Raw genomic sequence first — 12,027 nt, 5'->3', positions numbered from 1 at the left:
TTTCCTTCCATTGGAACAATTCAAGCTTGAAGTACATTTAAATTTGTGTTTTCACAAGCCGCATCAGAAAGGGGCAGTCAGCGCACCTCAAACAACCTCACAAGCAGCACAGCCACAGAATGAGAGCCAGTCACACATGATGCGTTACTGACAGCTGGATGAAGCAGGGGTCTCGATACACGATTTTCATAGTTTCAACTTCTGTACTTCTAACTTGACACAACTTTCTAAAAATGCAGCATTTATTATGATGAAAACCAGCAAGACTCTCCAAAAGTGTCTACCCAATGCATATGTACGTATGTAGTCTGACAATAAAATAAAATATAGCCCAGACTGAATGTAAGAACACCTCCTGAGAACAGGACAGATTGATGAATTCAGCTGCGAAATGGATTGCTGTCGACTGTAGGCTTACTGTATGTGTAATGATATAAAACAAATAACATACTAACTTTTAAAGCCACTTTTTGTGTTGTCTAATCAGTGCATTAATCGTTTGCCACAATAATGCAAAATATTTCAATCTAAATATCTGGATTATATATATATATATATATATACTGTATATATTAATTAATCGGCATGTTATGCAATTAATTCAGTTAAAATTTGTAATCGATTGTCAGCCCTACTAAAATAAAATTATATTACAGCAAGTACACAAGATAAAAAAAAAACTGTTTGCAGTTCTTCCCTTAATTAATTAGGAAACACAAAAGGAACCTGGTTTGTGATTTGGTCACGTGACTTCATTTCCGCACCAGATGCTTAAGTTCATCTAATGATTGTTAACCCTGAACTTCCCCCAGACCCAAAAATAAATCCTACAAAGCTCAGTTTGACGTAATGTATCATTCTTTATCTGTGTTAATCTGTGAGATCTTTTGTTTGACATTATCTGGAAAAGCCTGTGTGGAGGACACCAACTGTAAGACAAGTCCACTACACCTGTGAGCAGTCTAATATTAAACTTATAATTAGTCTTCCAGAAAAACCATTTGGGAACAAGAGGTTCAAAGCTTTGCTAAAACAGACAGGATATTGTGACAATGAAAAAATACCGATTGTCATGCTGTCTTCTTAAATAAAGCGAAAAAGCATTATGACAACAAAAAGCTATAGGTTATGACAAAATTTTCTTTAGACAGGAAGGCTTGCAGAGAAATGAAACACTTCGCACTTTTGTGACTTTTGGGTTATTTTTATCTTAATTCATTGTTATTCATAGCTATTCATGAATGGTGCGTAACATTTGAACATTCATTTTTGCACATTTGGATTGATGCTGAAATGTACAATCCACGTACAATCCACTCCTCCTCCACGTGACGCGTGACCTTACCAACGAGCTTACGTCATCCCTCTCGTGAGCGCAGTCGCAGAGATGTACGGAAGTGAACATTTGTAGTTAAAAAGTATATAAGTATTGTTTTGTTTCTCAAAATAATCAATCATTTGGGTTCAGAAGACCTTTATTTGTCGACTGGAGTCGTGTGGATTATTTTGATGCGCCCTAAATATGCATTTTGGACCGTCAAAAAATGGAGTACATTCACTCGCATTGTTTAGAGGAGGAGGCCTGAAATGAAATCCTAAAAGTCTTAAATTCTGTTTTGATGAAGAAAGAAACTCAGATACATCTTGGAAGGCCTGAGGGTGAGTAAATTATCAGCAAATTTTCATTTTTGGTTGAACTATTCCTTTAACACCCTGAAAAGGAGGTTAGATTCCCAGAGCTCCAGATGATCTAATTGACAAGACGATGTCCAAGGCTGTCTCAGGAAAAGGTAAATGACAGTATAATCTTAGATTTTTTTTTTTTTTTTTTTTTAGCATGTTATAATCTTGTTTTTACAGTTGCTTTTCTCATATCGCTCTCTCTCTCTCTGTTTGTTTCTATCTGTCTTTCATTTTTATTATCTGTCCTCATTTAAGTAATTTTAATTGATTAAATGAAGCTTGAATAAACTGTTACTGAAAAAGCACAAATAAATTTCATCATTTTTTAAATATGCCAAGAAATGTTTTTAATTAGCAGGTGCCTCTTGCGTGTGCATGTGGGTATATTTTTATAAGGTGTGAGGGTGGAGGAATGGTTAAGCAGTGAACAATTTAACAGCTAACCACCAATGCAGTAGCGTGTTTCACAATAAATCGAACACCCTATGGACATCATAGAACGCAATGCCTTACTGAGATAAATAACACAACGGTTAGACCACCATAAAAAAGCTTAGATGCTAAAATATTTTGTCCAGGACAATACCTTATCTGTGAGACAAAAAGATACTTAAGTCCTAGGACACTTCAAATAGTGTATCCAGGAAGTATTACAGGATGATACAGTTTCTGGAGAATGTGGCTGTTATGATGTTTATTGTAACCTGTTGATGGATCATTTACTTACAGTTAGCAATAGATTACATGACATAGAAGTGGGAAAGGGCTGTGGAAAATGGCACCATTCTTTTAAACTGAACGTGACGTCTCCACACTTCTGTGGCATTATGGGATAGTAAAGTGTCCAGTCGATCTGCACTTCAGAATCTTGGCAGAAGTAGTAGGTCATCCTTATCTTACTGTTTTATGAATGTTGTAGCACATAGATGTGGCTGTCTTGTCGGGCACTTCTTACGCACCTTACAGTCTAGCTGATCCCACAAAAGCTCAATGGGGTTAAGATCCATAACACTCTTTTCCAATTATCTGTTGTCCAATGTCTGTGTTTCTTTGCCCACTCTAACCTTTTCTTTTTGTTTTTCTGTTTCAAAAGTGGTTTTTTCTTTGCAATTCTTCCCATAAGGCCTGTACCCCTGAGTCTTCTCTTTATTGTTGTACATGAAACTGTACTGTTGTAGTGTACACCTTTGTATGAAATCTTCAGTTCTTTGGCAATTTCAAGCATTGTAAAGCCTTCATTCCTCTAAACAATGATTGACTGATGAGTTTCTAGAGAAAGCTGTTTCTTTTTTGCCATTTTTGACCTAATATTGACCTTAAGACATGCCAGTCTATTGCATACTGTGGCAACTCAAAAACAAACACAAAGACAACGTTAAGCTTTATTTAATGAACCAAATAGCTTTCAGCAGTGTTTGATATCATGGCAAGTGAATTTCTAGTATCAAATCAGCAATTTAGCATGATTACTCAAGGATAAGGTGTTGGAGTGATGGCTGCTGGAAATGGGGCCTGTCTAGATTTGATCAAAGATGACTTTTTTCAAATAGTGATGGTGCTGTTTTTTACATCAGTAATGTCCTGACTATACTTTGTGATCAGTTGAATGCCACTTTGGTCAATTAAAGTACCAATTTCCTTCCGAAACAGCAAAATCTGTACATTATTCCAAACTTTTGGCCGCCAGTGTGTGTGTGTGTGTGTGTGTGTGTGTGTGTGTGTGTGTGTGTGTGTGTGTATATATATATATATATATATATATAAAGTTTTCCAATCAGAGCCATTAGTAATAAGAAACATTCTTGTGGAAGAATCCTCATTCTTGTTTTATTTTACAGTTTTATTGTAGCCTATTTAAAACTTACCATTGTTTATTTGCATTGTTCCATAGGCTGAAAAATGTCATATAAATATAATTAAGGGTCTTAAATAAAACTCATATCAGCCAGAGTTTCACCTTTAAAATTTAGGCACTTTATATGGGTAGAACCCACCCAGAGGCTGCTTTTTAAACATTAATGTGTAGTGGATTAAACACTTAAATAATCATATTAAAAGAGATAAATAAAAGGTTTCATGACAATAAACAAATTTCAATTTAATTTAATCACAGCAACAGTGACAACAAAGAAAAAAGTAGAAGTATAAGTGAAGTTCTCAGTTAAATTATTATAAGATTTGATGTATAGATTTGATGTGGTCAGAGTTGACCTTTAATAAAAATTATCAGTACAATTGACTTTTTATTTAAGCCTTACTTTGTGCTAATGTGATGGCTTATTGCAGCTAAAGAGACAAGAGCAGTGAGTGTGTGCTCCCCTTTGTTTTGCCACAGTATGCAATTGCTTCAGTTAATAAGCTCTGGAAAACATGCTGTGCATGTGCTCCCCATTCATGGGTACACCATGGTTTGTCAAAATAAAACAATTCGGCCTGCATAAGGTGACTTTTGTCCAATCCGGCCCTCAATTTAAAATGAGTTTGACCCCTGCTTTACATAACCAGTTATTTCTTTTTTCGACCCATGTTTCTGCCTATTCTAGCTTCTCCCCTTCCCTAACGATGATTAATGTGTGATCTATTCATTGACTTTAGATTGCCAGTTCTACATGTGAAATATATTATTATTTTAAAAGAATATATTTAAGAAAAATCATTTTGATATATGGAGACCAGGGCTAATTGACACATGTAGAAGTTATTTTTCTATATTTACAGTAGGTAAATATAAGTGAGTTATAATTACTGTAATATACTGTTACTATATAAGTTACATACTCTAAACTACACTCATGGATGATGTCTCTTGTGTCAATAAAAGGAGTAGATAAGAGGTTTCTCCATGAGAGAAATAAGGAAGCAACTAATGATGTAACAACATGCATAATAAATACACTCGTTATTCAAATCCATAATATTCCCTCACAATGGTGCCACACCATGCATGAACAGTGTATTACAAAGATGAAAAACACAACATTGTCCTTTACTGAACTTGAAGCCTTTGACCTTTGTATTTAATTTCTGTAAATTGTAAGGATATTCAATGATTGTAAAGTACTGTGATTGAAAAGTACTGCAGTGAAATGGAGAATGATGCACAAATGCTCTGATTCCCAAATCAGAGTTGCACTTTAAATAAATATAAACTATTTTTCGTAGAAATGAAAGCGTTTCCCTCAGTCTGAGACATCCTGTAGAGCAACGTCAAAAATAAGCACTCAAAAGTGTGTGCTGTGCCCTTTGACCTCTCAACATTTCACTGAGAGGTTTAGTGCCAAAAACGTTTATTTTCCAAGTTTGTACTTCCTCATGTGGGATGCAATGGATGCCGAGATCTCAGAAGTGTTCTTGTTTTGTCCAAAATACTCCATAAATTGCCCATCAGGTCCCACCAGGTACATTATAATGGTGTGATCAACCTGTATTTGCAAGGAAACCCTTTAATGCGATAAACATAAAAATGTCAACAGTAACTCATTACCAACTGCTTGAAGAAATGCATCACTAACTGGCAGTTTTTAATTTGTGTGTTTGTGTATTTTTCAATTAAGTGCCTAAAGTGTTTTTTACAAACCATACTGCATGATTTAGGACACTAAAATCTTACTATGTAGTCGTTGTCTTCATCCTTTGGGCCCTGGCTGTAGTACACTCTGTAGGCTCTAGACACTTGGTCAATTTGAGCAACTGTGCCTGTCAAGCCGATCAGCTTGGGGGAAAACTCTGCATGCAAGAAATTGAAAACATTAATTATGAAGAAATCATATAATCACTTCAAGAGTAATAAAATGATCAACTCTTCTGGTTCTTTGCTCACCTTTGATGTATGCAGACCTGGCCTCTGGTGTGTCTCTATCAGGATCAATTGTGATGAGAATTGGTGTTAAATCTGGGAGTGTCTTAAATCTATCTGTGTCAAAAATGTACAAACAATCATTAACATCTTAAAAAATAATAATAATAATTTTAAAATAACAAGAATCATTTTAAAAATTATTATTGTGTATAAATATATTTTATTGTTTTATTATATTGTAAATTATGTAATATATATATATATATATATATATATTATTATTATTATTATTATTACACAATTATTTAAAAAAAACTCATTAAATGATTAAATCGCTCTTTTAGAAATCTATCAAAATCTAAACTGGGTAAAGGTCTAAAAGGATTCAAATTCATTTTGGGTGAACTATTCACTTTAAAAATGAAATGATGCATTACCAATCTCATTTTCTCCAGTTCATCAGGACAGATGTCTGTACAGTGTGTGAAACCAAAATAGATCAGCACCCACTGGCCGAGGAAATCTTCACTCTTTGTGGGTTTATTGTTGTGGTCCACAAGTGAGAATGGACCTCAAAGTGCCGGTTTTCCTATTGACTTGGTTCTTTCTCTTTCAATCACTAGAATACCAAAGAAACACAAATGCTTACAGTAGTAATAGCTGCCTGCCACTTTTGCACATTAGTGAAAAAAATAAGGATGTAGAAATTAAGTGAAGCTTGACCAATAGTAGTTGTTGTTCAGATGCATAAATAAACTTACTTTCCTCTTTTTCTCTCTTGAAGTATTTCATCCTGAGAAGAAGACAAATGAAATAGCAAGAGATTTCCATGTAACTGGCTGTGGAAAAGAGACAGTATCATACGTTCCACAATTCCATAACTAACAGTGACAAATAAATCTATAAGGCACCCTGTTATTTGAGGTAGCAACATATTAAGGATTTAGGCTGCTACACCAATGCCAGACCAATGAGCAAAGAGGTACGTTTCTGCAATCAGTTACTCACCCTTATGTTGTTCTAAACCTGTATTACATTTTCTTTCTTTTGTGGAACACAACAGATGATGTTAGTCAGTTAAAGGGATATTTCACCCAAAAATGAAAATTCTCTCATCATTTACTCACCCTCATGCCATCCTAGATGTGTATGACTTCTTTCTTCTGATGAACACAAATTAAGATTTTTAAAAGAATATTTCGGCTCTGTAGGTCCTCAAAATGCAAGTGAATGGTGACCAAAACTTTGGAGCTCCAAAAATCACATAAATCAGCATAGAAGTAATCCATATGACTCCAGTGGTTTAATCCATGTCTTTAGAAGTGATATGATAGGTGTGGGTGAGAAACAGAACAATATTTAAGTCCTTTTTACTATAAACCTTTCTTCTTCTTGTGTTTTTGGTGATTTGCATTCTTTGTGCATATCGCAATCTACTGGGCAGGGAAGAGAATTCATAGTAAAAAAGGACTAAAAAAATATTGATCTGTTTCTCCCCCACACCTATCATATCACTTCTGAAGACATGGATTAAAACACTGGAATCATATCACTTTTATGCTTCCTTTCTGTGATTTTTGGTCACCATTCACTTGCATTGTGAGGACCAACAGAGCTGAAATATTCTTCTAAAAATATTTGTTTGTGTACAGCACATGATAGAAAGTCATACACATCTGGGGTGGCATGAGGGTGAGTAAATGATGAGAGAATTTTCAGTTTGGGGTGAACTATTCTGAAAGCCTCAGTCACCATTCACTTTCATTGCATCTTTTTTTCATACAATGAAAGTGAGCAGTGACTGAGGCTATAATTCTGTCTAAAATCTCCTTTTGTGTTCCACCAAAGAAAGAAATTCTGGTTTGGGACAACATGTGTGTGAGTAAATGATGAAATAACTTTCTATTCCTTAAATCCCAATGTCCTATCTATGTCCCTGCAATTACTGTCCTGAATGGCTTACTGTAAGTTTTGGGAGAAAAAAGTTTCTGTCAAAGTTGCAAGAAATCCAAAAACTTAATATTACCATTAAAAAAATTCAAAAGATATTTTGTTTTTGTGTATTGTTTTGATTGATTCAAAACAATAGACTGGCCTAACCATGACATTAGACGGATGATTTAAAAATCTAATCTGACATCATATAGTTACAATTTAGGTTTAATAATGTTGATTTACCACAAATTTGTATTTTATCATATGGTTTTCCCACAGTGTCTTAAAATACACGTATACACGCCAGATATACATTGTGGGACTGTTGTTTGCGGTACTGCAGATTAGCCTTAGAAAACATTTGTGGGTCAAAAAAGACCCAGGTGAATTCTAGATGCTTATTCTTTATAAAACTAATTGCTCTGATAAGTAATTAAAATGTATTTATTTGATTCAATTCTGAAGAGTTTTAGACACATTGAAAATGGAGTAAGAGTTTTGGGTGACAGTGTAAAAAAGACTGTATAACAGAAATATGGGCAATTTCCACATTTGGTGGTAAAATGTGAAATGTCTCAACAACTCTACCCACATAAACACATATAAATAATTACAGTGGACTAGTGCTGTATAATGTATAATGCTGTATGACACAATATTTCTATATTACACTATGTAGCTATATTTTGTTGTTTGTAGTGGTGAGGTGTACTAAAAAAAAAAAAAGTTGCATGTTCAAATACCTGGAGTGGCAGATCAAAAGACCACTTTGTGTAAAAAATTATCTTAAAACTAGGCCATTTTTGACCCACATTTATGTTCTAGGGTTAAGGATGCTTACACCAGTCTTCCTGTTGCTGGATTTGTCCCAGCCAGATGAGGGTGGTGGAGGGAGAGTGGACAGTGTCCGTATGTTCACAGGGGGCACACATAGTGCTGTCCTGCATGTCTTAAACGTATTTTGGTATTTGTTAGACTCAAGATGGCGCATTTTGGACTCAAGATGGCGCCGAGTATGGCTGCTGCGTTGCGAGCTCCGACACAACATTGTTGTGTTTTGTTTGTTTTGTTTACAATTCTTATGTTTTTTGTCTTGGATGTTGTCTGCCTTATTGTCTACGACAGACAAACACTTTTGGACACTGGTTCAGCAATTACACAGCGTAAACCGGACTTCAAATTCCTCAATGCCAACCCGCTGTTTACAAACACACCAGCGGAGCCCTTTGTCTGGGCAGCCTGGCTGCGGAAACGCAAAAGGAAAAGGGGAAACAGAGCTGCCGTTCTCATCAGAGTAAGACATCGTGTAAATCAACCACCGCTACCCAGTATTCTACTGGCAAATGTTCAGTCTCTGGACAACAAGCTCTGCGAGCTGAGAGCGCAGATCTCTTTCCAACGAGAGACAAGGGACTGCTGCATTATCTGCCTTACGGAAACTTGTATGTCTGCGGAGATTCTAGACTCAGCCATCGAACCCGCGGGGTTCTCCGTGCACCGAGCGGACAGAGCGAAAGACCTCTCAGGTAAAAGCAGAGGTGGTGGTGTATGTTTTATGATCAACAAATCATGGTGTAATCAGAGGAACGTACATTCTATCAAGTCTTTCTGCTCTCCTGATCTGGAATTTCTCATGCTTCTGTGTCGACCATTCTGGCTACCGAGGGAATTCACAGCGGGCATTATCACAGCTGTGTACATCCCGCCACAAGCCGACACAGAACGGGCACTCAAGGAACTGTATGGGATTATAAGCAAGCAGGAAACCACGCACCCTGAGGCCGCGTTCATTGTGACCGGGGACTTTAACAAAGCCAATCTCAAATCAGTCGCACCAAAATACCACCAACACATTAGTTTTAACACACGAGGGGACCGGGTTTTGGACCACTGCTACTCTCCCTTCTGGGATGGCTACAAATCCCTCCCTCGCCCACCATTTGGCAAGAAACTGAAACAGGAAGCACCCACCCTCAGAACGATCCAGTGCTTGTCAGACCAATCAGACTCTATGCTACAAGACTGTTTTGATCACGTGGACTGGGAGATGTTCCGGTCCGCATCTGATGACGACATCAAGCTTTACGCTGATAGCGTAACATGTTTCATCAGAAAGTGCGTAGAGGACGTTGTTCCGAGCAAAACAATACGGATCTATCCGAACCAGAAACCTTGGATTAATAGCGATGTCCGCGCGGCACTTGATGCGCGGACCTCCGCTTTTAATTCCGGGAATGCGGAGGAGCATAAACAAGCCAGTTATGCCCTCCAGAACAGCAAAACATCAGTACAGGATCAAGATTGAAGGACAGTTTAACACCACCAACTCTAGAAGCATGTGGCAGGGAATTAACATCATCACAGACTTTAAAGGGAATAAAAACTCCGCCGTGAACACCGCTGCCTCTCTCCCAGATGAGCTAAATACTTTTTATGTTCGTTTCGAGGGAAATAACACCGCCCTCACGGAGAGAGCTCTCGCGGCCGAAGCTACAGAGGTTAGTTCACTCTCCGTCTCTGTAGCAGATGTAACCCGATCCTTCCAACAGGTGAATATCCGCAAAGCCGCGGGTCCAGACGGCATTCCGGGCTGCGTCATCAGAGCGTGTGCAAACCAACTGGCTGGTGTTTTTACAGACATTTTCAACCTTTCCCTCTCTTTGTCTGTAGTCCCCACATGCTTTAAAATGTCCACCTTTGTGCCTGTTCCAAAGCAATCCAAAATCACTTGTTTAAATGACTGGCGTCCTGTTGCTCTGACCCCCATCATCAGCAAATGCTTTGAGAGACTAATCAGAGATTACATCTGCTCTGTGCTGTCTCCATCTGCTTACCGCAACAACCGCTCCACTGATGATGCCATTGCATCTACAATACACACTGCTCTCTCCCACCTGGAAAAAAAGAACACTTATGTGAGAATGCTGTTTGTGGACTACAGCTCAGCATTCAACACCATAGTGCCCTCCAAGCTTGATGAGAAACTCCGGGCTCTTGGCTTAAACAGCTCACTGTGCAGCTGGATCCTGGACTTCCTGTCAAGCAGACGCCAGGTGGTTAGAATGGGCAGCAACATCTCCTCATCACTGACCCTCAACACTGGAGCCCCACAGGGCTGTGTTCTCAGCCCACTCCTGTATTCCCTGTACACACATGACTGTGTGGCAACACACAGCTCCAATGCCATCATTAAGTTTGCTGATGATACGACGGTGGTAGGTCTGATCACTGACAATGATGAAACAGCCTACAGAGAGGAGGTGCACACTGGTGTCAGGAGCACAACCTCTCCCTCAACGTCAGGAGCTTGTGGTGGACTTCAGAAGAAGAGATAGAGAACACAGCCCCATCACCATCAATGGAGCACCAGTGGAGAGAGTCAGCAGCTTCAAGTTCCTGGGTGTCCACATCACTGAGGAACTCACATGGTCAATCCACACTGAAGTCGTTGTAAAGAAGGCTCATCAGCACCTCTTCTTCCTGAGACGGCTGAGGAAGTTTGGAATGAACCACATCTTCACACGGTTCTACACCTGCACTGTAGAGAGCATCCTGACTGGCTGCATCTCCGCCTGGTACGGCAATAGCACCGCCCACAACCGCAAAGCACTGCAAAGGGTGGTGCGAACTGCCAGACACATCATCGGAGGTGAGCTTCCCTCCCTCCAGGACATATATACCAGGCGGTGTGTGAAAAAAGCTCGGAGGATCATCAGAGACTTCCCCCAAGCAATCAGACTTTTGAACTCTTGATCTCTCACGATCAAAATACATCAGCACTGCACTTTATTACTCTTATACCTCACACCGGACTGTCATAAATTATATTCTCTCTTAACAACACACTGGCAACTTACTATCAACCGACAGCCTGAATGTCAACACAGTACAATACAACCTACTGTACATTTGATATATACTATATATACTATTTTTATTGTATAATGTGTATTCTATATTGTGTGTATTGTATACTGTACATTGTATATTATTATTTGTATATTGTGTTGTGTGTAATTATGTGTATATTAGATTTTAAATTGTGTTGTGTAAATTTGAAGTTTATTGTAAATTGGTATATGTCTCATCACTGTCACGACTGCTATGTTGCTCAGAACTGCACCCAAGAATTTCACACACCATTGCACTTGTGTATATGGTTGTGTGACAGTAAAAGTGATTTGATTTGAAACTGAAGAACAGGGTCATATACAGGGCATTAAATGAAAATGTCGTACTAGATCAGATGCACCTACACCATGTATTTAAATCAATTATAAAAGGTATACATTTTACAGAACTTCTATTACGAATATGCCAGTGTCCTTTTTGTTATTTATAAATCAATGCAGAACAATAAACATAGAACAAAGAAATATACAGAGTATGTGCAGGGGTAAATAATTAATGAATTAAAATACACAGATATATTATGGGGAAATAAATAGAGACGACACCTACATTTCTTAACTTTCAATCATACTTAAATTCTTTGTACATAAACAGTATGATGCATATTTAATATTTGTGTAGACTGACTGAATGAACCTACCAGTGTGTTGGTCTGTAAAGGCACTGAACTTTGTGCATTATAACATTTACTGACACAC

At 37.9% G+C, this 12,027-nt stretch overlaps 1 pseudogene; it reads right to left on the bottom strand.

The window, feature by feature from the left end:
- Positions 1-4,970: 4,970 nt before the first annotated feature.
- On the bottom strand, positions 4,971-8,408 carry LOC127450597 (protein SCO1 homolog, mitochondrial-like; annotated as a pseudogene).
- Positions 8,409-12,027: the final 3,619 nt, after the last annotated feature.

This window comes from Myxocyprinus asiaticus, chromosome 13 (assembly GCF_019703515.2).
Source record: "Myxocyprinus asiaticus isolate MX2 ecotype Aquarium Trade chromosome 13, UBuf_Myxa_2, whole genome shotgun sequence".
Taxonomy (NCBI): domain Eukaryota; kingdom Metazoa; phylum Chordata; class Actinopteri; order Cypriniformes; family Catostomidae; genus Myxocyprinus; species Myxocyprinus asiaticus.
This window is presented reverse-complemented; position numbering and strand designations above follow the sequence as displayed.